This window comes from Phyllostomus hastatus, unplaced genomic scaffold, assembly GCF_019186645.2.
Source record: "Phyllostomus hastatus isolate PE091 unplaced genomic scaffold, TTU_PhHast_1.1 phas_scaffold_1066, whole genome shotgun sequence".
Taxonomy (NCBI): domain Eukaryota; kingdom Metazoa; phylum Chordata; class Mammalia; order Chiroptera; family Phyllostomidae; genus Phyllostomus; species Phyllostomus hastatus.
In genome coordinates this window covers 4258427-4284772 of record NW_025334004.1, presented here as the reverse complement: position 1 = coordinate 4284772, position 26346 = coordinate 4258427, and the positions used below count along the sequence as shown (strand labels likewise).

At 41.7% G+C, this 26346-nt stretch overlaps 1 protein-coding gene and 1 pseudogene across 2 annotated transcripts in view; one reads left to right on the top strand and one right to left on the bottom strand.

Annotated features, from left to right (window-relative positions):
- Window positions 1-18786: 18786 nt before the first annotated feature.
- Window positions 18787-19391, bottom strand: LOC123829022 (annotated as a pseudogene).
- A 4036-nt stretch (window positions 19392-23427) lies between these two features.
- The window catches only part of LOC123828665 (lysosomal acid lipase/cholesteryl ester hydrolase-like), a 30995-nt gene continuing 28076 nt past the window's right edge, over window positions 23428-26346 (top strand). Inside the window, exon 1 of one of the 2 annotated variants that reach the window (XM_045853729.1) lies at window positions 23428-23484. The gene's annotated coding sequence lies outside the window, so the exon portion shown is untranslated. Of the gene's footprint in view, window positions 23514-26346 lie in introns of both variants that reach the window. The other variant, XM_045853730.1, reaches the window with a different exon arrangement.

Below are 26346 nucleotides of genomic sequence, written 5' to 3'. Positions count from 1 at the left end.
AAATAAAAACTCTGGTCCCCACCTTTCTGAATTTCCAATCTGATTACAAGACTCAACTTCCACATATCTAAGGACAGAGGAAAGCCCTCCAAAACTAAAAATCATGGGGAATGGAGGAAGCCATTACTGGGAAATGGGACAACGGAAGGGTGTCCGTGTTGTCAACAGAAGCATGATATTGCAGAGTGAGCTGTTAAAACACGTGTGCCTTTCACCTGGGTTATACGCCCATTTTTCACATTAATTAACACCTATTGGGAGCCCAAGAACAGTTTGTTGCATAACAAGTAAATTCCCTAATCGATGGAACAAACGTCAGAAGGTGGTAACATTTAAAAAAATCAGTTTTGATGAATACAATTATGGATTGGTGAAAAGAGTTAAGAGGCATTTTGTAAATGTTTGGGGGGATTAGGTAAGTGGGCAGCGGTAGAAGAGATGAGGCATGGGGAAAGACCCAGAAAGAGAGTCTAGTCGGTTAGGCACAGTTCCCTGCCCAGAGGCTACCCCAGGGGAACATCTCCTTTCCCAACTATTCTACACAGACTTGTGACAGTGTTTACTTTTTTCTTTCTCTCTCCTCTTTTCTTCCTTCCTTTGAACAACATTAGCATGCTGTAAACACTCTTCTGCACTTTTATTTGTTATTTACTTTTAAAAATTTTATTCATTTTTAGAGGGAGGGAAAGAGAGGAAGAAAGAGAGAAACATCGATGTGAGAGAGAAATGTAGATGGATTGCCTCTTGTAAGCTTCCTGACTAGAGACTGAACCTGCAACACAGCAATGTTCCCAGACCAGGAATTGAACTGTTGACCTCGCTTTGTGGGGATGATGCCCAGCCAACTGAGCCACACTGGTCAGGGCCTGCACTTTCATTTTTAAAATATTTCAGAGATAGTGTTTTACATTTTTACATTTAAAATAGCCTCTTTTTTTTACATAGCTGCGTGCTATTCCATATATGAAATATTAAAAATGAATTAATGAGTCCCTTAATGAGGGACACTGTTTCAGTCCTTTGTTATTATAAACAAAGATCATAAATACCCACATGTCTGCCCTTGCACTCTTATGCAAATACAGAATAAATTAATAAGGTGGAATCTCTGAGGCAAAGATGGGTATACATTCTTAGGAAAGGTGTTTTCTTTGTTGACCTGAGACCGCCTTTCTTTTGGTGTTGGTTTGCTTTATTTGCTCTTAACAGGAGTGACATCAACCATCATTTCATATGTTTAAATGAATTTTACCAGTAATGTGTTGAAATTGTGTTTTTGAGTTTGTCATTTATTTTTGGACATTCTAAACGTATCTCTTCTATGTTCTATATGTTTTAGTGTAGCTAAACTTATTAATGTCTCACACCTTTTGTGACTTCATATGTACACATTCCAGATCCTGTGACCAAAACAATTCTCTCAAGAATGTTGTATTAATTTTATGATGTTTATTGTTTAAACATGTAAAACTCTGGCTTACACGGAATGTATTTTGGAGTGTTAGGAGTGAGGAAAGATGACCGGCGTCAGTGGCATTATGGTCACTCGTTCACCCCGCAGTGCTGAGTGTCTGTGGTGCGCCAGGCCACAGAGAGGCACTGTGGACGACAGGTGGGGGGTCTGGATGATACAAACTGAGAAACCAAAATTATGAAGTCCCAAAGTAAGTGCTTTCCCTCAAAGGAATTTTGTTAAAATATCTATATGACAGAGGAAAAGTAATTTCCAGAGCTGGATGAGAAAAATATTGAACCTGGAAAAAAAGATAGCAAAATGAAAAACCTAGCCATTTGGCCCCAGCTTTTTCAAGTTGGGGCTTCTCTGCCTCCCTGTTCCCCTCCCCTTGATGACCACCAAATGAAGATTCCCCCCACCCTGGCTTTCCTCTCACTCCTCTCCCTCTCCTCTCTCTGAAACCCAGAGAGAGGCTATAGATGCTTTCTAGGGCTTTCTGCTTTCCTGGGTGGTGGGTGCCACCTGCCCCACCATTTCCTTGCTGACCTTCTTTGACAGGGAGGCATAGGGGACAAATCAGCCAGAAGCTGTGACTGGGCTGCCCAGCAGCATCCCAGACCTCTCAGAGCTGTCAGCTGTAGGCTGCCCTTTTCTATTCTGCTCATGAATGAATCTAGGGGATTGCCAACCCATGGTGTCTGAGGCATTTTCAGGTCATTGTTTATTGCCTATTCTTCTTAGGTTAATGATCAGTGTTGCCTTCTCAGTTAAGATCCTGTTGATGGTCAATGCTGTCTGGTAAGGCTGATGGCAGTGTCATCGCACAGCCTCTGGTAATGCTGAAAGTTGCCCTTCTGCAGATGGAGCACGAGTTTCTCCCTCCAGTGAGATCCTTACTGAATTCATTCTGGAAATAATGCTCCTCCTCCTCATCCTGACCTGTCATGCCCTAGAAGCAGGCAAGGTCCGAGCAGGCATTGAAGTCATTGTAAACAAGACATGGCTCAGTTGTGAACAGCATTTATGTGGTTGCAATAACCTGATCACTGAATATTAATCTAATCACAGTCACTGCCAGTCACCTCCCATATAAGGGGATGGAAGGACGTGGCAGAGGAGTCGTGTATGTGTGTGTTGGGGGAGGCAGTTCTATGTTGGATAATGCCTAAACAGTTGTTTTAAAATCAGGAATTTACAATATAAACATAATTTAGTATAGAATGAATAACATAATAATCATTAAAAGAATTATGTATGGTTGCCTCTGGGAGGTGGGAAATACAGTAGGGGATTGCTATTTCTCCTGCCTTGCAGACTATTTCAATAGTGTGAATGTGTACATTTGGTTAAACTATAAAAGAAGAAATAAGAAAGGAAAGGATGAAGAAGGGAAAGAACTCAGGAAGGACAGAAAGAGGAAATGAGGGAGAAGAGCAAGAAGGAATGGGGAGAGGAAGGGAGGAGGGCAGGAGGAAGGTGCAGGGAAAGAAGGAAGGTAAGGAAATCGTGATACATCCATGCTTAGCAACATTATTATGAAACCTTCGATATTCACAATATAAAAGAATGTTAATAATGGAAAATTCCCACAATATATGTTAAAAGACAAGATGAAACTATATATGTAATATATACTCTCAACTTAAAAAAATTCTCCCAAATTTCTTTTATAAATGTTAAAATGTTTTATTTCTGGTTGGTTATATATACTAGGCTATCTGAATTTCCCCCTTGTATTAGTTTATATTTTTCCAAGGTTTTTTAAGTGTGCTCATAGTGCTTTTATCCTTAAAAATGTCCCTCATAATTTTAGTTTTGTGGGTGTTGTATGTGTGCTCTTTCGTTGTCTACAGATCACTGAGGATTAAAAACAAAGCAGGAAAGCCAGTGTGGGCACAGGGACTAACCAAACCCAGCTTCTCTCCTTCTCTGGAGGTTCGGGGGCACCTCAGAGATGTGGGTTCTTGTTTCATGCCTAACTGTGGCTCCGTGGGAAATAATTAGCTAAATGCACTTTTAACTAAAAACAGCCACTATGGGGCTCTGATAGAGATACCTTCCATTTAAAACTATAATTAAATAACCCCAAAGTCCCGACTTTTCCTTTCAAATGAAAAACAGAAAAATAAAAGCCTGTAAGAACATTTCTGCCTGGTTTGCATCCTGAACTGATGAAAATTTTCCAGCAGAAGAAAATAAATTCTCCCCTCTCCTCTCCCCAAAGCCTCTGGTGCCCTTTCTTCTAGTTCCTTTGTACTTCAGCCTTGGCCACTTCCTGGCTAGGATTTCTAAAGGTTTCTATTAGGGAGAGGCTGTGTGAGCCCAGAAGTGCTAGGGACTTTACAATGCCTGAAATACTTACCATCTAGATTAAAGTATGTCAAATATGGAAGCAGGCACTGAAACTTAGCACTGAAAAAAGCCTGCTTTAAGATTTTCACAGACACTAGGCACAATTTCAAGGGATCAATGCAAGATGAAAACCATTTAGCTCATGGTTGTAGGCCAAGGGCTGCAGTGCAGCTGTCCTTCCTGCAGTGTCTGGCAGAGACTGGTTGCTGCTCAGGATAGGCCTGAGCTGACCGCAGCCACAGCAGACTCGCGAGGACAAGGAGCAAGGTTACCTCGATGTGCACTTGCACACAGGACATGGACATTGATCTGGGCAAGCACAGATAATTTTCAGATACTTTCGTTTCCTGCTGGGAGAAAAGAGATTCTAGCAAGAAGCCCTCTGACTTTGACCTTTCTGGTTGAGAACTCAACTGGGACAATATGTTTTGGAGAAAGCCCGTGGAAGGAAGTTCAAGGCAGAGGAAACTTTACAAAAGGAGGACCACAAATGTCGCACTTAGAAAACTAGAAGTCTAAATGGCCCCTGGACCCGTGTGGCTTCAGGGGAGCTGCTGTCACTGGTAACAACACTAGCTAATGTCGATTGAGAATCTTTGCTCAAGGATTTATAGGACTGGCCTAATTTATTTCATTGGACACCCAAGTGAGAGACGGCATTTTACCGTAGGAATAAGAGAAGACTCAGGGAGCTTAAAATATGCTCGAGGAGACAAATCCAGGTCAGACTGACTCTGGAACCTCATTTGTTTAGTTGTGGGTTTAAGAGGAAGGACTCTCTGGATCTGAACTTCAGGAGTTCACTTATAAACTGTTGGTGGGAATGTAAATAGGTAGAGTTATTATGGAAATGTTATGGAAAACAGTATGGAGCTTCCTCAGAAAATGAAAAATGGAACTGCCAGATGATCCAGCCATTCAACTTCTGCATATGCCCCTGGAGAGGAAATCACTCTGTTGAAGAGATATCTGTGCCCTCATGTTTGTTGCATCATTATTTACAGGAGCTCAGACACGAAATCTACCTAAGTGTCCATTGATGGATGACTGAATGATAAAGAAAATGTGGCCTATGTATACAATGGAATACTGTTCAGTCATAAAAAGAAATACTGCTATTGGTGAAAATGTGGATGGAACTTGAGGGCATTAAAGTTAAATTAAATAAGTCAGACAGAAACAGACAAATAATATCTGATCTCATCTGTATGTGAAGTCAAAAAAGTCCAAACTCATGGAAATAGAGATCAGATCTGTGGTCGCCAGAGCCAGGGGTGCAGGGGAACTGGAAGTTATGAGATAAATGAGTACTGGGGATGTAAGGCACACCATGGTCATTACAGTTAATGTGGTGTGTTGTATTTGAAAGTTGCTAAGAAAGAAGATCCTAAAAGCTTCTCATCACAAGGGAAAACAATTGTATTTGTAACTATATGAAGTGCTGGATGTTAACTACACTTATTATGGTAAATACTTCACAGTATTACACAGTATGTATATATGTGAAGTCATTATGGTATACACCTTAAACAGTATTGTATGTTAGTTATATCTCAGTAAAACTGGAAGAAAAAATAAAAATAAGACATTGTGTTTATAAAAGGAATTTCTAGGATATCTCCTTAGAGTGTGTGCAATTTGTTCCTTCTCATTTGATTCATAAGCTTTTGAATTTTAAATTTGTTTTATTCCCCCCAGAGTACTCTTAGATCTGGTGAAGCAGGGAGGCAATTTTTGGTGACATTTCATAAACCCCTATGAGTAATTCAGAGCTTTTTCTAGATTTCTTGTTCTGTGTTAAAATTTGCCTGCACTGTAAAGTATTGTTATAGTTGTGAGGTTTGCTGAAAGGTGTCTATTACTGACATCTGTACTCTCTTGACGCATCCTCTTATTTGTCAAGATTCAGCTCAAAGCCCTTTCTCAGGAAACGGATGCATTTCTCCATTGGTGGTCTCTATCGTTTCTTGTGGTTTGGCTAGAAGCCCTGTTCTCCGAGTCAAGGTTGGGGCAGGCCCTTGGCTCCTGAAATCCTTCCTGAACATGGAGGTCTCCTCCACTCCCACCTTGCCGTTTCCTCCACCTGCCTCTGAGGTAGAAAGGCAATCTTGGATGTTTCTCTAGAACTCGCCCCCAGCCTCACTGCTGAGCAGGGCCTCCTCATCACTCTTCCTCCATCTGCCTCTAGAGAATAGTCCCTTTTGGACTAAACTCATTGGAGATTAAAGTCATGAAGCTCAGAGGGAGGGAAGAAGGTGGGGTGCATATCATGGAAAAGGGCAGAGAAGGTGGTGGGAGAGGCAGGTATGGGTTCATCCATGAGCACTGGAGTCTCAGATGGACTCATCACATCACACAGAATCTGATGACCTTGTTTTGGACTCCCTTGCCTGCATTAATGTAGCCAAGGGGCAGCTATTTTTCTGGGGGCATATCATGTTGTTGATCATAACTGATCTTTCACAGAAGCCACTCTCTGAAGTATATTTTATGTGAGCTGCAGTAAAGCAGACGTTGACAAAAATCTCTGCTGTTCTCCATGTTCCCATGATACACATGTGTGTATGTGTCTTTATAAAATCTTCCATTTATGATGACACACTTATTATTCATTTAAGCAATTTATATATTATTTAAAAATATATTTTATATAACATGTAAAATTGATGTTATATTATAAAGTGTTAATATTTATATGTAAAATATATTATAATACTTAAATATCACATAAATGTAATAAAATATTTATATCAATGTATTATACATTATTTATTATTGCAAATATGTTGTTATATAATATATAAAAGTAATATATTTTATCATATAATATTCTATTATATATTCTGTATAATATGTATGAATGTATGTGTCAGTAATATATATTCTGTGTGCTTAACCTGAACTTAAGACTTTACACTTTTTATAATTTAATCATATATTATGAGATTTCTTGCTTTTCTAAAGCATAAAGCACAACTTGGAGTCTCTCTTTATCAATTTTTTGGCTAATATTCCAAACTAACCATTTTAGTTGCTAAGTCCTCTAGCTCCGAAGTAAGTAGAGCAGGTTTCCCAGTTGAGTAGCTTTGGAAAAGTTGCTTCACCTCTTGCCTCTGCTTCCTACCCCATCTGGTTATTGTAAGAATTACATGAGATAAACCAAGATAAGCCCTAAGGATAGTGCCTGACAAAGTGTAAGCTATTGCTAAGGGTTAGTTACAGGATAAAATTGCCCACAGCGCCCTGGCACTGTGGCAGAGAGAGACTTATCTCACAAGTCTGGGTGTGGGCTTCCGAGCACGGTGATTCATGCCCCAGATAGTCTAGTCCTGTCTGGACTCTAGCTTTTGGAGTCAGTCCAGCCATGACATGGCATGTTTGTCAAAAGTTTTAGTAAGGAGATCACTGTCACTTGTTCCTTTTCTTCAGCACAGATATGAAGTCAGAACTGAGAAAACGAAACCACCCTCTTTATACTTCCCAGGAAAGAAACTCAGTACGTTATTTGAGTGAGAATTGTTCTTTCTCCCGTTGCCACCCTGGTGCCCACCTTACTCGGACTCTTGGCCCTGAGCCTGATTCCCAAAAAGCACTTTTTCTGATCAGAGAGAGGGAGAGGAAAGGAAGAAGGCAGGGTTGTACAACAGAGTTTCCACACAACAGCGTGCCATCTCATTTCTGTCACATTTACACAGCACTGTGTATTTTCAAGTTTCATTTCTAATACAGCTGAGGCTGGAACACTTAAGAATAAATAAACAAAAGCAAAACAAAAATTGGGGGAGCATGTTCCCATAAGAAAGAGTGGGAAGGGGGTTGCTATTTGGGTAAAAACAACCACAGAATAAAAGACACTAGGGAAATTCAAACTGCAACTTGTGCTTTCTTTACTTGGAGAATGAATGAATGAATGAATGAAGGAAGGCACCTCACTGCTGCCAGCCCACTCATATCCCTAAACCAAGTTGTGAATTGTGGTTGTTTTAAAGAGTTTCCTCCATTTAAACATAATCATCAATAATATTTCAGTGATCGTTTCCTTTATTTTGTTGACATTTTTCTGAAGAGCTCAGGGGAAATTCAGGGATGCTGAACTCAGAATAAATATCTTGTTCATCTGTCTATCATCTATCCTCTTCATTCATTCAGTAATTCACTCAATCAATATGTATTGAATTTCAACCACATGGCACACACGGTTCTATGCTTCTAATATTGGAATATAATACAAACAAAAATAAAGATAGCTAACATTAACTGATCCTTAACTGTGTGTCAAGAACTGCTTTAGCTGTTTTGTGTATACCATGGTGTTTTAATCCCTGACACAGCTCTATGATATATTTTGTGATTATGTCCGTCTTAGAGATCAGGAAACAGACTCCAAGGGATTAAATAACATGCATAAGATTACACACTAGCAAGTGGTGGATCTTTGCTTCAAACCCACATGTCTGGCTCCAGAACCAGACAGAAGACCAGAGTGAAGGGGGTGAGGCACCTGGGGTGTAAAATTGAAGGAGACCCTTGCTGTCAGGATGGTATGAATGCGGACCCTGCACTTGCCTTACCATGAGAGTGGGTGTCTCCTTGAATGATGTGCCCTAGGTGCCTTACTCTCCTCACTCTACCTTGTCTGGGCCTTGTTCAGCCCCCATGTTTTATGATATAGTCTCCATACATCACAGTGAGAGAGCTACTTATCAAGGGCCTGCTATACTTTGGCACAGAGTCATCAAGTCACTGGTAGCTCTAAGAGGACTGGAATGGGATTTAAGTTGGTCACTCAGTAACACTCCTGTAGTTGAAAGACACTGAGGCCTAAAAGGGTGAAATAATTTTCACCAAGTAACAGAACCAGAACTGGCAGAAATGAAACTAGATCACTAACTCCCTAGTTCCCAGTTTCATAAAGTATCTTTAATCGTGCATTAGGGTTCAGTGAGAAAAGAAGAACCACTGCAGGGTATGCATATGAGTATGTATTTCTCACAGGAATTTGACTTTATGCAATGGCAGGAGCTGGCTAAGCAGTGTCTGTGAGGCTCCCGCCTTCCTGTCTGATGCTGGAGCTGAAAGTCCACAGCAGGCAGTAGAGAAGGGAAGATGGGTGTGATGTGGGGACAGCAAAAACAGCAGGACCTCAGCTGGGCTGCATGCACCCCCACAACAGTGGAGTGGAATCCAAGCCAGCTCTTACTGCCTCCACCCTGGATGATGTGGGGGTCCCACAGGAGAAGCTGGTGTTCTTCACCGTGGAGCTAAGCATCGTGGGATTCAGAGACCCTGGGGGAGGGTTGGGGTCGGGGGTGGTAGGCCCGGTACACCATGGTGTGCAGCCGGGAGATAAGCTACAGTGTGCTACAAGGTACAAAAACACCCACCCTGCCATTCCAAGCACAAAAAGCAGAATGAGGGCTTCTTTTCCACCCTCCAAATCACATGCAGAAATGTCTCCTGGCTCACCTTGACTGGAGTCACACAAAGATGAAAATTCTGGGAAACACGGTTCAGTCGAGGCAAATTGACACATTCCAAAGCCCCCGCAGTTTACAACTGGATGTCGTGTTTGCATAACTGTGCCACTCTTGTGTGGCACTTAGGGCAGTGTCTCCCTCAGACTGAATGAATGCCTTTCCATCAGAAGAAGATGTTGAAGAATAAAATGCATTCTTCATTTCTGGGGTGATGACAGAAATAGCACCAGAATCTTCTTCTAATAATAACAGCAGCACCAACAAAGTAAGTCATTCTGCAACTATGTGTGTGCTCTGAGAGGAAGAAAGCTCCCAGAAAGCCTGTCCCCAGGCAAGGCACCTTCCTCCCATCCGACGTGGACATGCCAGTTCCCTCGGGGAGCCCCAGTCACCCTCTGATCCTCAGTCTCTTGTCAGGGTCCAGGCATCAGGGGAAAAACCTTTATGTTGCTGGATTTCAACAGCAACAAAGAATATTACTTTATGAGTCAAAGAATACAATATCTACCATACTAAGGGAATGATCTCAGTCAAAAATAGTTTTAAATACAGTCTCTTATTTTTTAATGAAGATGGTATAAAAATATGCATGATCTTCCCTAGTTTCTCAGCTGTCCAATGCAGAGGTCTCTCTTTGTACCTTGCCCACTGCTTTCAGGGCTGAGCAGAGCAGAGATGTGCAGATGCCCCACCTTAGGAGGGGCCAGCACAAAAGTCTGCCTGCACTCAGGCATCAGCAACATATCATATCACTGGGCCTCTCCCTCAAGTTCACCTGTCTATTTCTCTAGTTATCCCCAAATGGCCGACAGTGATGGCATCTATATATCTGTTTGGGCACTAAAAGGTGAGTTTTCTCTCTTCTCTAACAGAAACAATTGAAAGCAGTAAGTGTGCAAATAATCTTACAACAGAATGTGCAACCAGAGACAATCCTTTGCTCTATTCTAGATGCTTGCTATTGTTTTATTAAATTATATCTCACAGGCAACATTGAAACATTTCAAAACACCCCAAAATTGCCCAGTGGCCATCTGCACTCATGTCCAGGGGTCCTTGGCACCCCATCTCCATCAGTTCCTTCAGTCTGGAGCGTCTCCAGGATCCAGGGAATGTGAATCTTGGCCATAATGCTGTTCTCTAGCAGGGACTGTACACTTTCTGAAGGGTCAGATAAGAACTATTTTCAGCATCATTGGCAACATGGTCTCTGTCTCAGCTACTCAGCTCTGCTGTTGTAGTGCCAATGACAGTACGTGTTCCAGTAAAACTTTACAAAAGCAGGTGGCAGACTGTATTGAGTCCATGAGCTGTAGTTTGTGTGTCCTTGCTCTGTGGCCCAAGAAGTCCTTCATGTTCACAGTGCATCTTGAGGAAATGGTCCCTAATGTTATTCACTCTACCTTTTGTAACTTCCCATTCATGTTCTTACTGTAGGCTCCCTACCACTCAGGAACATCTCATTAAATACCCCAAACATGCCATCTCTGTCTATACACTGGCTAAATATTTTTACTAATTTTTTAATAAAGTCCTACAAATTGTGGCTTCTGCCTCACCTTAGCAGGCTCCTTGCAGCTCCCCAGTCCACAGTATTTTTCTTAGCAGACCTCTTTCCTGGATGTCAAAAGTGTTAGTAGTCATCAGAGATGTTTTCTTAGGCTCTTTGTTAATACTTTAAAGAAGTGTGGGTAAATTGGGGTAGACACGGTTTCTTAAACAGAAAACAAAAAGCACCAATCACATAAGAAAGTGGTGACAAAACACCTGCTAGGGTTGATTACAAGGTAGAGGGTGCTGTGAGGATTTCAGTGAAGAGGTGACCACTTAACATTCTACCAGGCAGGAGGGTTCAGAAGTCTTCGCTGCAGAGGCATTTCTTGGATGCTCATTGAAGAATGCTGGAATGTTGTTGGGCTGGTAGCAATGCTGGAGACTCTCACAGATTTGCATAGTCATACAAGAACAAGGAAGGCTTTATTTATGGACCAGGGAGCATCTAATTAGGCTGAGCTTCATGTTACATCTCACTGTTTAGAGCTAGAGAGAAAAGTTAGAAGCAGAGATGGGAAGCCTTGAGTTATCCACCAAAGGACTTCCCTTATAAGGGAAACTGCCTTCACACTGTGGGTAGTCCCACTAAGCCAGGAGGAGAAAAGAGGTTCCACCTTGAGCACTGACTTTAATACACAATAGTGGAGAAGTGGAATGGTTGGATAAGAAGGGTTCTCAGGTCATGTCTGCAGAGTGAGAAAAATTCTGCCATGAATTTGTGATATCTGCCACAGTCACTGGATGGTGTACATTTCTCAGGTGACCTTCAGGGGCCCTCTAGTGACAAGATTCTAATAACTGATGCAGCTGAAGAACATGTGTATTTGTTGAAGATGTCATTAATCTCTTTATTTTTAAGTTTACTTTCCATGTGTATTCTGTTGAGTGTATATTAGCCATGCAGTTGACTTGGTCTTGAACATCTTGGCCAAATAAAATTCTGTTAGAGGAAGGAGATAGAAGGGAGAGCAAATCAATTAGGAAAAGGCCACTTGCGTTGAACTGTTTGAAAACAGCTGAAATTTTCTCTGTGGTCACTATATTTACTACATTATCTTCAGCAAGTGGTCTAGGAGAGAGAAGGGAATCATGTTTCCCAATGGCCACTCCACTTACTCTACTTGCCACTGAAAGAGACCTGCCTCACACAGGCATCAGAACTCCCATTTTAACAGAAGCTACTGGCAAAAAAGCAATGGGAACACTTCTTTTCTCCAAATAGATTTGTTGGGGATTGAAGGTAGTTCTCATCTCAGTTCCCAATAAAATAAAAGGCTATTTTCCTGTTAATAGCTCATTTCTTCAGATATCAGAAATGTTAGAAACAGTAAAGTCTACAAAATTGTGGACTGGGTGAAATCATCTGCAAGTATATCTTTTGAACCATTCAAATTCAAAAAGGCCAGACGTAGGTTTTTGTCCTCACAGTTTTCTTCTAGAGGTAATACTTTCAGAATTGAAATGAGATCTTTTAAAGTGTCTACCTACCTGATGTCAAAATAATAAAGTATCAAAGCATGTCCATGGAAAACCTCAGCTTCCCTCTCTCTTTTCCCCATTGCCTGCGTGCCTCCCAACACTCACTTTCTGCTTCAGAAAACAGAAGCATGGCCAATCCATATACCCTTGGCAAAACCCATCGAGTGTCATACATGGAAAGAATCTGGCCTGGATGTTGTGGCTCAGTGGACTGAGTGCCAGCCTGGGGAGCAAGGGGTCCCTATTTCCATTCACAGTCAGGGCACAAGCCTGGGTTGCAGGCTAGGTTCCCAGTAGGGGGTGTACTAGAGGCAATCACACATTAATGTTTCCCCCCCTCTTTCTCTTTCCTTCTCCTGAACAGATAAATACTTTTTTTAAAAAAGAAACAAAGAATCTATGTAAGTCCAGTTACCTGGAGGGAGGAGTCAGGACTGCTGCCTCTGTCAGGGCTCCTCCAAGCAGTGTGGGAGCAGATTTAGCTGTCAGCTTAGGGTGCTGCTTCACCCGAATGGGAGAAGCCTCACGGAGACAGTGGGAGGGGAGGGAAGAGTCCCAACACTTACTTCCTGTGTGGCTGCCCATTCACCTAAAGTCTCGCGTTCATTAAACACGTGTACTGAACCTGTGCTTGAGACTGTGCTGCAAAGAGACTGGAGGCATGTTGAAGCCCTTTTGTGGGAGGACACCCCACCCCCACACTCCATCTGTTCTTAGGGCAAGATGGTCTTCCAGGCTGAATACTGAAAATGTGTGAGTTTATTTTTCTCAAAGAAAAGACAGAGAAAAAGAAATGGAAACGAATATGAAAAAGATTTCCTCCCCCAAAGAATTTGAATGTCAGCTGTTAGCTTAATTAGAAAAAGAAAAGCCAGCTTATTCCATACTTAATTGCTAAAGGGATGAATCCCAGTGTTCTGAGACTGGGGATAATTTTTGTTTTCTTTCCTTGTGGTTTCCGGTATTTTGTCATATTTCTATGTGTTGTTTTTCACATAAGAAATACAAAATAAGATGCTGCTTGTTTGTTTTTAAGCACTGACTTCTGAGGAGGTAGAAAGTAGAGCCTGCAGAGGAAGAAGGTACAGTGGCCGCCAAAGACCAGCTCAGCTGGGCAGGAGAGTGGGCCATGCGCGCCCCCTAGTGGGACACGCTGTTAGCTCTTCCCATTCCTCTAGGCTTGGCTCTTGGAGAAAAAGGTCCTTAACAGCCTTCTTGGAAATGAATTTTTGGGTATGACACCAAAAGCACAGGCAATACGAGAAAAATCAACGAGTGGCACTACATCAAACTAAAAAGATTCTGAATTTAAAAAATCAACAAAATGCAAAACATATGTCTGATAAAGAATTAATACCCCAAAGCTGTAAGAAATCCATACAACTCAATAGCATAAAAGAAACAAACAAAAACCTCTCCAAAACAAACAACAATAACCACAACAACAACAACAAAGCCAGCTGATTGAAAAATGGGCACAGGACTTTAATAGACACTTTTCCGAAGAAGACTTTCAGAATGCTAACAGGTTTATGAAAATATATTCAGCATCAGTAATAATCAGGGAAATGCAAATAAGAAATCACAATGAGAAATCACCTGACACCTGTTAAAATGAGTAACAAACCCCAGCACCCTAAAAAAGTACCTAAAACAAAACAAAAATAAAGAAAAATAAAGAGATAACAGTTGCCATTGTGGATGTGGAAGAAAGGGAAATCTGGTGCGTTGCTGGTGGGAATATAGATGGTGCCACTGTTGGGAGAGCGGTACAAAGGTTTCTCAAAATACTCAAAATTGAACTGTCCTATAAAAATAGAATCTTCTTCATAAAAATAGTAAAAATAGAATAAATCTAGCAAGTTCACTTACGGTATATATCCAAAGGAGGTGAAATCACCACCTTGAAGAGATACCACATCCTATACAGTTTAGGATGAAAATACAAGAAAAAAATATGATGCCTTTAATGGGTTCTAATCCTGGAGATTTACTTTATAATTCAAATTTTTTACCCCATCTGTGCAACATAAATTAGTTTTATTGATAAAATTCACTAAATTATAACATCTTACCAGTTATTTCCTTTTTAAATTGTAATTAATTTATTTTTAATACCAGTTGACATTTACTATTACATTAGTTTCAGGTGTACATCCTAGTGTTTAGACATTTCTGTACCATTCAGGGAGAACCCCCAGGAAGCCCAGCACCCACCTGACAGTGCACACAGTTATCACAATGTTATGACTACGTTCCCTGTGCTGTACTTTACATCCCCTTGACTATTTTGTGACTGCCAGTTTGTATTTCCTAATCTCTTCACCTCCCACCTGGCTCCCCTTCCCACCTGGAAACCATCAATTTGTTCTCTGTATCAATGAGTTTAACTCTGTTTTGTTTGTTCATTTCTTTCTCTATTTTTTTCAGATTGACTCAGCACAACACCCTCTAGGTCCCTCCACATTGTCTCAAATGTTAGCATTAATTTTCTATGGCAAAGTACATTTCCATTGTATATCTGTACCATATCTTGTTTATCCATTCATCTATTGAAGGAAACTTAGGTTGCTTGTATATGTGGGCTGTTGTAAATAGTGTTGCAATGAACCTACAGATGAATGTATCTTTTGGAATTAATGTTTTGGATTTCTTCAGATATCTTCTTCATCCCTTTGGTCTGAGGTCGATCTCACATAGGCATCATGTGTGTGGGTCTTGTTTTCTTATCCATTCAGTGACCCTATGTCTTTTGATTGTAACATTGATTTCATTTACATTTAAAGTAATTATTGATAAATATGTGTTACTGCCATTTATTAATTGTTTTCTGATTGTTTTTGTAGTCTCTGTTGTTTTCTTTTTCTCCTGCTCTCCACTCTTATATACTGATGTCTTTCTGTACATGGTGTTTGGATTCCTTTATTTCTCATATAGCGTCTGTAGAGTTTTGCTTTGTGGTTAGCACGTGCTTTATATATACCAAACAGTGTTTGTAACAGCATATTTTAAGCTGATGATTGCTTAAGTTCAAACATGTTCGAAAATCACTACCATTTCTCTACTCCCTCCCTCCACATTTACATTTTTGGTATTATTTTTGACTTCTTTTGTGCATGTGTGTTGGTATCCATTAGTTTATTGTAGTAATGACACAGATTTTTTCTAGTTTTGCCTTTTACCTTTGTAATAGCTTTATAGTTAGTTGATCGATCTATCCACTGCTTTTATATGTATTTGCCTTTTTCAGTGAGAAATTTTTTTTTGCAATGGCTGGCTGTTGCTTCTTTGAAAGGACTTAGGAAGTTGCAAAGCATGAGCCAAAGCCAGTCATTCATATGGGAAAGCCACAGTTAACAGCTGTGACTTGGGTGGGATAGAGCCTCAAGGAATCTCCAGGGTGGGACAAGCAGTGTTAGCCAGGTTGATGGGGTTTCAGAGATGGACCCAGCTTGCCAGCTCAGTGACTCTGTCAGGGGAGGGCTCAGAAACAGGACAATAGCCTCTGTCCAGCTTTCTGTCTGGGAGAAAGCTGTTGGTTTTTTTTTCTTGGTTTGTTTTTTAAATTATGTGAATCTGGTGTTTTGAAATATCTTTTTTTTAAAGATTTTATTTCTTTATGTTTAGAGAGGGAAGGGAGGGAGAAAGAGAGAGAGAGAGAGAAACATCAATGTGAGATTGCTGGGGGTCATGGCCTGCAACCCAGGCATGTACCCTGACTAGGAATCGAACCTGTAACACTTTGGTTCCCAGCCCATGCTCACTGAACTGAGCTACGCCAGCCAGGGCTAGAGAGCTGTTTTTAGCTTTTGCCTTGCTGCCAGGCACTTCAGTTCATTCCTGTGTGCCACTGGTGCCTTTCAAGCTGCTACCCAGGGACTAGAACTCAAAGAAAAGTGAGTCTGAGTAAGTCCACACAGGGATTCTTTAAGAGGAACTGCTTAGGACTCCAGCAGTTTTTTCTACCAACTCAATCCTCAATGGCTTTGCAGCCAGAAGTTGTGGGGAGTTATGTGGGGAAGTGTGGGCACTATAACCATGGGCTGGGGGCCCTGGTGTGGGGCTAGGATGCCTTTGTCACAAGATATCCTCCCAAATTTTTATCCACCACCCAGGGATGTGGGGCCAGACCATTCCACCTCTATGCCCTTCCCACCAGTCTGAATGGATGTGGTTCCTTTAATTCCATAGCTGTCAGACTTCCACTCAACTCGATTACTGTCAGTCCTGAGTGGTGATTATTCTGTAATTTAGCTGTAAGTTTAATGTGGTTGTGTGAGGGGTGAGCCATGTTTACCTATGCTGCCATTTTGACCAGAAGTTTTAACATTTCTTATAACACTGGTTTGGTGCTGATGAATTCCTTTGTGTTTTTCTTGTCTGAGAAGCTCTTGACCTGTCCTTTAATTCTAAATAGTAGCATGACTGGATAGAGAAACTTTGGTCGTGGGTCCTGGCTTTTCATCACTTTGAATATTTTGCATCAGTCCCTTTGGACCTGTAAAGTTTCTGATTAGAAATCAGCTGAAGGTGTGATGAGAGCTCCCTTGTAGGTAACTAACTGCTTTTCTCTTTTTGCCGTTAAGATTCTCTTTTTGTTTTTAACATTTGGTGTTTTAATTTTGATGTGTCTTGGTGAGGGCCTCTTTGGGTTCATCTTGTTTGGGACCCTCTCTGCCTCCTGGATTTGTATGTCTCTTTGCTTCACCAGGTTAGGGAAGTTTTTATTCATTATTTCTTCAGAAAGGTGTTCAATCCTTGCTCTGTCTCTTCCTTCTTCTAGTTTGACGCAAATTTGTTATACTTCACGTTTTCTCAAATGTCCTATACACAATACTCATTTTTAAAAATCGTTTTTACCTTTTGCAGTTGCATTTGGGCATTTTCTACTACCTTGTCTCTCAAATTGCTAATTTGATCCTCTGCTTCATCTAATATGCTGCTGATTTCATCTCATGTATTCTTCATTGCAGTTATTGTAGTCTTCATTTTTGTTTATTAAAAATATTTTCTATCTCTCTGTTGAGGCTCTCACTGAGTTAATTTATTCTTCTCTTAAGTTCATTGAGCAACTTTATAACTGGTGTTTTGACCTCTGTATGGTACATTGTTTGCCTCCATTTCATTTAGGTTTTTTTTTCCTGAGGTTTTCTCCTGTTCTTTCAGTTCAAAGGTATTTCTTTGTCTCCCCATTTTGGCTGTTTTTGTGTCTTTGTAATAGGTGGAAGTGCTATATCTCCTAGTCTTGGCAGAGTGTCCTTATGTAGTAGGTGTCCTGTGTGACCTCGTGGTGCAATCTTCCAATTGACATGGGCCAAGTACTCCAGGGGTGTCCCTTGTGTGGGTTGTGGGTACCCTCTTGTTGACCCTTGATTGCTGTTGGAATATCAGTGGGTGAAAGTGACTTTCAGACTGACTGTCTATGAAGACTGACTATGACTATAGCTGAGAAGCTGTTTTGTGGCAGCTGACCTGATGGAAGGTACTTTGCTTTAGCAGAGCCTGGTGCCTGGCAAAGTCATTCTTTGGGTGTGTCAATTGTGAACTTAATTGGATGGTGCTGTGGTGTGACCTGAAGTTGGCCACCAATTGTGTTGGCTCTGGGGCCTCTTGGGAAAGACTCCAGTGCAGGCCAAGGGCTTGTGCTGCCTGTGCCTTGCCTGGAGCCACTTTGAAGGAGCTACAAAATGATCTGTGGTTGGCATTTGCCTTTGCTGGATTAGAGGCATTTTGGAAAGTTTATGCTGAAAACCAAGTCCATGTGCCATTAGTGTGAAGCTTCAGACCATTTAGCAAGAAGCAGAGAAAAAAACATCTGCATTTTTTGCTGTGGTCACTATATTTCTTACATTATCTTCAGCAAGTGGTCTAGGAGAGAGAAATGGGAATCATGTTGCCCAGTGGACACTCCACTTACTCTACTTGCCACTGAAAGAGACCTGCTTTACACAGGCACCAGGACTACCATTTTAACAGAAGCTACTGGCAGAAAAGCAATGGGAACACTTCTTTTCTCTAAAATAGATATGTTGGGTATTGAAGGTAGTTTTCATCTTGATTGCCGATAAAATAAAAGCCCCTTTTTCCGTTAATAGCTCAATTCTTCATATTTGAGAAATGTTAGAAAGAGTAAAGTCTATAAAGTTGTGGGCTGGGTGAAATTATCTGCAAGAATATCCTTTCACCAATTCAAATTCAAGTATCAGTTCAATATGAGTAGAAACTACATGAAATAAAAGGTGTTGTCCCACTCTTGTACATGTCAGTTGTCCTGCTACATTAGTTCAGGCCATTTCCTCCAGAAAAAGAAAGGCTGGCCTCCCCACACCCACCAGGAAAGTCTTGTCCTGTCCCAGAACACATCTGGCCCAAATCTGATATCTTGGGTTTAAAGCATGAAAGTAGGAAAAGAGAGGTTTTGTTCTGAAGGCTCTACACTGCTGCCGTGACCATGTAATGATCCTGTGCTCACTTCTGCTTGGAGAACAATCGTTTGCTCTTCTGGACATCAGGCTTGATGGTATCACTGCCAGGTTTCCAGCCAGCTGGGTACACTTCCCCTTGTTTGTCCATGTACTGGAAAGCCTGAACTATTCTCAGAGTCTCATCCACAGAGGGGCCAACAGGAAGGTCATTTACGGTGATCTGGTGAAGCATACCTTTTTTCATCAATGATAAAGAGGCCTCTGAATGAGATGCCTTCATTAGCCTTTAAGACCCCATAGCCCTCAGCAATGGTGTGCTTGGGGTCTGACATCAAGGGAATGTTCATGGGTGCCAGTCCTCCTTGTTTCCTGGGTGTGCTGATCCATGAATGCCAGGTGACCAAAATGAAAATCCATGGAAGCCCCGATCAGTTGTCAGTTGAGTTTCTTATATTCTTCTGCCCTGTCACTGAAAGCAATGATCTCCATGGAGCATACAAAGGTAAAGTCAAGAGGGTGAAAAAACATCAGCATATATTTTCCTCTATAGTCAGGGAGGCTAATACCTTTGAACTGACCATCTGGCATAACAGCTGTGGCTTTGAAGTTGGAGGCAGGGTGCCCAGTTTTAGCATTTCCTGAAGACATCTTGCTATTAGCAGCTCCAAGACACAAATATCAACCAAAAGAAGCAGGTCAGGAAGAAGACTCACGAAGCCTCTCATAATCTTTAAACCTAACCCTTGCACATAATGAGTGCTCCACAGATATTCTATCGATTCAATGAACATGTTTTTAAAATGTAGAAGAAAAATAAAAGAATACAAGTCCTCAAGCACAAGGGCATTCTTTCTGTTGCTCCTGGTTCATGCAGTATGTTGACTGATTTCACATGCCGTTAGCACTTCTTTAAACTAATCTATGCTTCTCAGGCAACTCTAGTTAATCATACCTTTCTGTGTATATGTGTTTTATTGCCTTTGCATGATATGTTTGGCAGAGTTAGAGGACTGGGGTAGTTTCTGCCATGGTAAACAGAAAGAATCTCAGAGAACAAGTTGTTTTCCTGAACATGAAGCCAACCAAAGATCCAAACACAGGGAACTTGTTACCTCTAATTATTTGGTAGCAATCCACGGAAGAGCTTTGGGATAGTTTTTCACAAAATGGAACATTAGTAGTTAAAGTCCAATACCTATGATACAACCCATAACAATAACATTCTGAGACTATTTCTGTACATCTCAAATTGAAACCATGATTCCTGGATATAAAAATCTTAATGACTTTTCGTGATATTTTGAGAGTTTAGAAGTGGCAAATCTGTGATGAGTGACTCAATGTAGGAGGATGGATTGGAGGAAGGAAGAAGTTGGATTAGGAAATTAAACTTTCTGAGAAAAGACTCATTCCTAAACCAGTGCTTCTAAACAAGCTTGTCAAATGCAAGATGACCAGGTCTGTGGGGCTGAGAAGAAATGCTACAACTGGGCTCTGTTTCAGTGCCCACACCACAATTAAGATAGTAAACATATTTACTCCCTCCAAAACTGTCTTCATGTTACTTTGTGATCTGACCTCCTCCCACCACCCCTTCCCCCACAAATATGTCCTCTCCAAGCAACCACTTATCTTTCTTCTGTCAATGTGGGTTAGCTTAGGTTTTCTAGAATTTTCTGTAAGTGAAATAATACAGTATTATTATAGTATAATACAGTATTAGATTTTTTTATCTGTTTCATTTGTCTCAGCATAACTATTATGAGTCATACATGTTGCTGTGTGTGTCAATAGTTCATTATTTTTGCCCTGGCCAGGCCAGGTGGCTCCATAGAGTGGAGAATTGTCTCATACACCAAAAGTTTGAGGGTTTGATTCCTGGTCAGGACTCATACCTAGGTTGTGGGTTCTATACCTGGTTAGGGTGCATACTGGAGGCAACTGATTGATGTTTCTCTCTCACATCAATATGTGTGTGTGTCTCTCTCACTCCCTTCCTCTTCTCTCTAAAATCAGTAAACATATCCTCAAGTGAAGATTAAAAGATAGTTCATTATTTTTTATTGCTGAGTAACCCACTGTATGGATATATCACAACTTGTTTACCCATTTACCTGTTGATGGGCATACGTGTGGCCTCTCGTTTTTGCTTGTTACAAATAAAACTACAAAGATCATTTGTATACAAATAATTTTTATTTCTGTTGGGAAATTTTCCTTTCCACTTAGGGGTAGAATAGCTAGTCATATAGGAGGCAAATTTATTTCCTTTCAAATTGTTTTCTAAAGTGGCTGTACCACTTTACATTCCCATTAGTAATGTGTGAGATTTCTAGTTACCTGGTATGCTTTCGGACACTTTTTAATTTTAGACATTCTCATGGGTAGAACAGTGATATATTATTGTGGTTTTAATTTGCACTTCCTTCATGACTAATGATGGTGAGCATATGTTCATGTGTTTATTTGCCATGTGTGTATCTACTGTAGTGCTGTGTTCCATCTTTTGCCCATTTTGATTGGGCTTTTAGTCTTCATCTTAAATTGTAAGGAGAACACCTTATCATTTTTATAAAGTTTTTAAAAGCAGATTTATTGAGATATAACTCACATACCACACAATTCACCCATTTAAAGTGTATAATTGAATGACTTTCCCTTTATTCAGAGCTGTATAGCCTTCACCACCATTATTTTTAGAACACTTTCATATCTGAAAGAAGGAACCCCACACCCTGTAGCCATCAACCCACTCTCTTCCCATCCCCCACCACTGTCCCTAGGCAACCACTAATCTACTTTCTGTTTCTACCAATTTGCCTATTTGGGACATTTCATGTAAATGGAGTGTTTTGTTTTGTGTTTTTGTGACTGGCTTTCCTTCACTTAGCATGTTCTCAAGCTTCATCCATGTTGCAGCATGTATCAGTACTGCATTTTAAAATTATGCAATAATATTCCATTGTATGGATATATCACATTTCATGTATCCACTCATCAGTTGGTAGACATGTCTCCACCTTTTGGCTATTATGAATGCTTTATGGGCATTCATGGACAAATTTTTATGTGGACATAAGTTCTTATTACTCTTGGGTAGATGGATACATAGGAGTAAAATTGCTGTGCCACATGGCAACTGGATATTTAGCTTTTTGAGGAACTGCAGATTGTTTTCCGAAGTGCCTGTGCCATTTTACATCCCCACTAGCTGTGTGTGAGGGTTTCAGTTTCTCCCCATCCTCTGCAACACTTGTTATTGTACGTCTTTGATGATAGTCATCCCAGTGGATATGAAGTGCTATCTCATTGTGGTTATAAAGCGTCTTTCAAAGAATCAAGTTTTTAATTTGAAAAAGTCCAATTTGTTGTTTTTTTTTTCTTTCATGGGTTGTCTTTTTTATACTGTGTTTTAAAAATCTTTGGCAAACCTACTATTTTCTCCATGCCCCCTGCCCCACTCGGGAAGTTCTACAGTTTTAAGTCTCAAATGTATGTCTATGGTGCATTTTGAGTTAACTTTGTGTAAGATGTGAGGTAAGGCTATCCAATTTCCCCAGCAACATTTATTAAAAGATTATTCTTTCCCCACAGAATTGTCTTGGCATCCTGGTAAAAAAAGAATTTGAGGGTCTGTTTCGGGACTCTTATATTTAAGTGTCCTTACTCCAGGGCTAATTTTGTTCCAACATCAAGGTGATATCCTTTTGACTCTTACCTAGTGCCTTTACATTACAGGATTTTCCCATTCTGGCCAGATGGAACCTGAAAACTCTTCCCAATCCTGTGTGAACTTGGGGCGGGGCTTCCCATTTGTTTCCTTTAGGTGGGTCTTTTCCTGATCTTGTGTAGTGTTTTCACATGCAGCACCGAATTGGTACTGGGCCCAAGACTTCAAGGGAACCCTTTGAAGACCTGGCACCACACAGGCTTGTGCTCCTCTCTCTCTGTCTCCCTCTCTCTTTCTCCTCCTCTTCCCCCCTCCCTTCTCTCTGCATCAGTCTCCACTCCCTACTCTGCTCTGAAAACACCTTTCTGTTTGTGGTTAGCTGTCATTTCGTCAGTTCTTTTCTGATTACCTTACATGTAACATTGCATCTTCTCTCATTACCCTTTTACTCCCTTTTGTTGTTCTTCATAGCGCTTTCTACTAGTTTATATTATATAGTTATTTATTCGTGATATGCTTCTCATTAGAATGTAAGTAGGAGGACAGGGTCTTGTTTTCTTGGCTGCTGTACCCCTAGTGTCTCAATAATGCTTGGCATACTTGGAAATAAAAATACAATGTACAGCAAGATTGTTTTGCATCTATCACAATTCTAAGTGTTTCATATGGAGTATATAATTTGAAGCAGAGGGTGTGGGCCCCACAGAAGTAGCTCCAGGTGCAGAGATAAGAGACTAGGGCTTAGCTATCCTGCGTAGGCGCCGATCTGCCACGGGGTGGGAGGCAGTGCCAAGGCTGCCAGACCTCTCCCGCCTGGCCTGCCCTCAGCGCAGGCTTCCCAGGAGCCCGAGGGCTTCTGCGGGAACTGCCTTTTTTAGACGCGGGCGGAGTCGTCGCTGCTGTTCCGGGTGGCGGGCGGTCCTGATTGGCCGCGCTAGGAGCCTGAGCCGGAGCGGACGCCAGCCCTGGGGTCGAACTGTCTCCGCCCTCTCCAGGGCCACCCTCTAAGAGTCCCAGCATCTGCTGGCTGGCACAGCGGCTTTGGACAGCATCCAGGGAAGGCGGCTCCAGGTGAGTGCCTGCCCCAGCTGCTCCGCCAGGTGTGAGTGCTGCAGTTCGGACCCATCTCTGCGGGCTCCACGGGACCGTAGGCACCACTCCTGGGGTTTCAGTTCCGCCGTCCCGAGCCTCTGCTGGCCCTAGGCACCTTGCCCGAGCACATTGCGGGTGGCCCAGCTACATCCCAGTGACCCAGGAGTCTAGAAAGCTCTCCGAAGTTGTCCCCTTCTCCCTGGGTGCCCTCTGATTCCCAGACAGGCGTGGTCTGCACAGGGAAGCTGCCTAGAGCCTTTCTACTGCGCTGACAGCCAGGATTCTGGATTCCCGGCTTCCTCTTCGCCCTTTACTCCCATTAGCTCCTCAGGCAGCCTGCCCGGCCTTACTAACTTGTGAACTCACGACCTGGTCGAGAGTGAACTTTGGCATTGGTGCTGGTGAAAATTCCAACTGTTTAACCAGTTGGCACTTTGCGTTCGGTACTTAACTTGGTTGAGCCGCCGTTTCCTGGAAAAAGTATTGAAGGCTGCTGCATAGAGTGGTGGAGGAGTAATTAAAATGGTAGGTCATAAGCACTGCCTGTGGGGTCTGGCACATAGCAAGAGCTTAAATGGGAGTCGATGTTGTTATTGTTGCTGTTGTTGATGCTGCTGTTGTTATTATTAAGCTCTATGACAAACTGCTTTGGGGCTTTTCTTCAGCCACTGGACTGTTGGACCGCTCCTACTCCATACTGCAAAGTCTGTACTGTGCATCTCATATGTGAGGAGCACTTGGATAGGTCCAGGGACTCAAAGTAGAATGAGACACCCACTGTGCCCTCCAGCTTGGCTGAAATGAGGGCAGATAATTGGGTTGTTACAATACAGAAAGAAGTGAGTGAAAGTGGCTGAGGGAGCCCAGAAAAGCCCCTGGAATCCAGCCTGAAAGGGTTTTTTCTCCATTTACCCCTGTCAATCTTCATCTTTATGGTAATCACTTGACTAGTAGGTTGGGAAAGTGTAGGTTGACTAGTAGCTTGGTTAGTGTAGTGTTGGAAAGAAAAATTAGCTAGGCCATATTTCCTGGAATAGCTTCAGCTGTTACTGTGGAGTCCTCTGTGGACAGCTGGTCCAGGTGCTGTAGGACAGGTGCTGAATGGAAAGTGGGTAGTGCTGGATGCCTCATTGTTTTAAATTGTGCTTATAACCTTTCATTTTTCTTTTCAATCGACTTAATTCCTGGTAATAACAGATTTTTGAGAGGTTATATTTAAAATAAAAGTTAGCCCTTCTAACCACCATAAAGAAATACAAACTTTTGCATAAATGCAAGTGGGCTTGCTTTGCCAGTGCAGACCCCAAGATAACGTCTCCCATCTACAAGTGTGGGCTTCACCACTGCTTGGACAAATAAGTGCAGCACCAGCAGGAATTGCATCAAAGAAGGTGTCAGTTCGCTTTTGCATCTTCCTGAGAACCAGTTTCTTCAGATTTGTAGAATACAGGCATACCTTGGAGATATTTGGAGTTTGGTTCCAGATTGAATAAACAAATAAAGCTCTGTTGCCATACTCGCTGGATTGGGAAGGTCTGGAACCAAACCCTCCCTATCACTGAGGTATGCGTGTACTCGGTTTAAGCATAGCCTTTTAAAAACAGCTGTATTGTATTAATTGACATTCAATAACAAGACATATTGTAAATGTACATACATTTTTATAAGCTTTGATATATGTACAGAGCCATGCAACCATCAGTAAATTCAATATAATAAACCTGTCCATCACGCCCTACCCCCACCCCCAAAGCTTTCCTGTGCATAGCCCTTTGTAACTCCCTCCTCCCAATTCTTTTCTCCTCTGGCAGCCATTGATCAGCTTTCTGTCAAAATAGATTAGGTTGCATTTTCTAGAGTTTTATGTAAATGGAATCATATATAGGATTTTTTGGGGGGAGGTCTGGCTTCTCTCACTCACCAGAGTTATTTTGAGTTTTATCCATGTTACTGTGTTTATTCCTTTGTATTGCTGAGTAGTGTGTATATACCATAATATGCTTACCAATTCACTCATTTGGGGCATTTGGGATTTTCCAGTTTTGGGCTATTATATACAACCTGTTATAAACATTTAAAATATATATTTATTGATTCCAGAGAGAGAGAGAAACATTGATTGGTTGCCTCCTGCATGTGCCCCAACCAGGACTGAACCCACAACCCAGGCATGTGCCTGACCGTGAATCAAACCCGTTGCCTTTTGGCCTTTCTGTGCATGGAAGGATGCACCAACCATCTGAGCCACACAGGCTGGACTGTGATAAACATTTTTTTCCAAGTCTTTGTGTGGGCATACACACATGGACCTTTTTAAGTGGTTATATTTACTTAAAACAATGCCAGAGGCCCAGGCTGTAGTCCCAGCCTTGTGTCTAACCATATGGGTGTCCTTGGGAGAGTCACTTTGCTGTGCCTGTAACATCCATCCCCAGTTCTCGGCCATGCTGTGATTCTGTGCTGCCACAGCCAGAAACTAGATGGTGTTTGTTAGTGGTTGGAGGGTCCCAGGAGGGGAGAGGGGTGGTCTTCTCTTCCTCTGTTTCTCCAGTAGGCTCTTTTCTTTCATTTCACTTTTTCCCTTTGGGTGAGAAATTTGAATCCTCACACATACTTTGGAGCAAGAATGGAAGTGAGTAGATAGTGGTGACAAAAGCTAATACTGGCCAAACTCACAAGTGTTGATATCACAATTAGAGAGAAAAAGGTGGGAGGTTAACAGGCTCGGGATTTTTGAGGATCTCCCTTTTTCTCAGCCTAGTTCTTTCTACAGTAAGTCCGGCCTTCTGCTACCGCTCCAGTAATAACTTATTTAACCTCGTGATGAAGCAGTGAGTATGT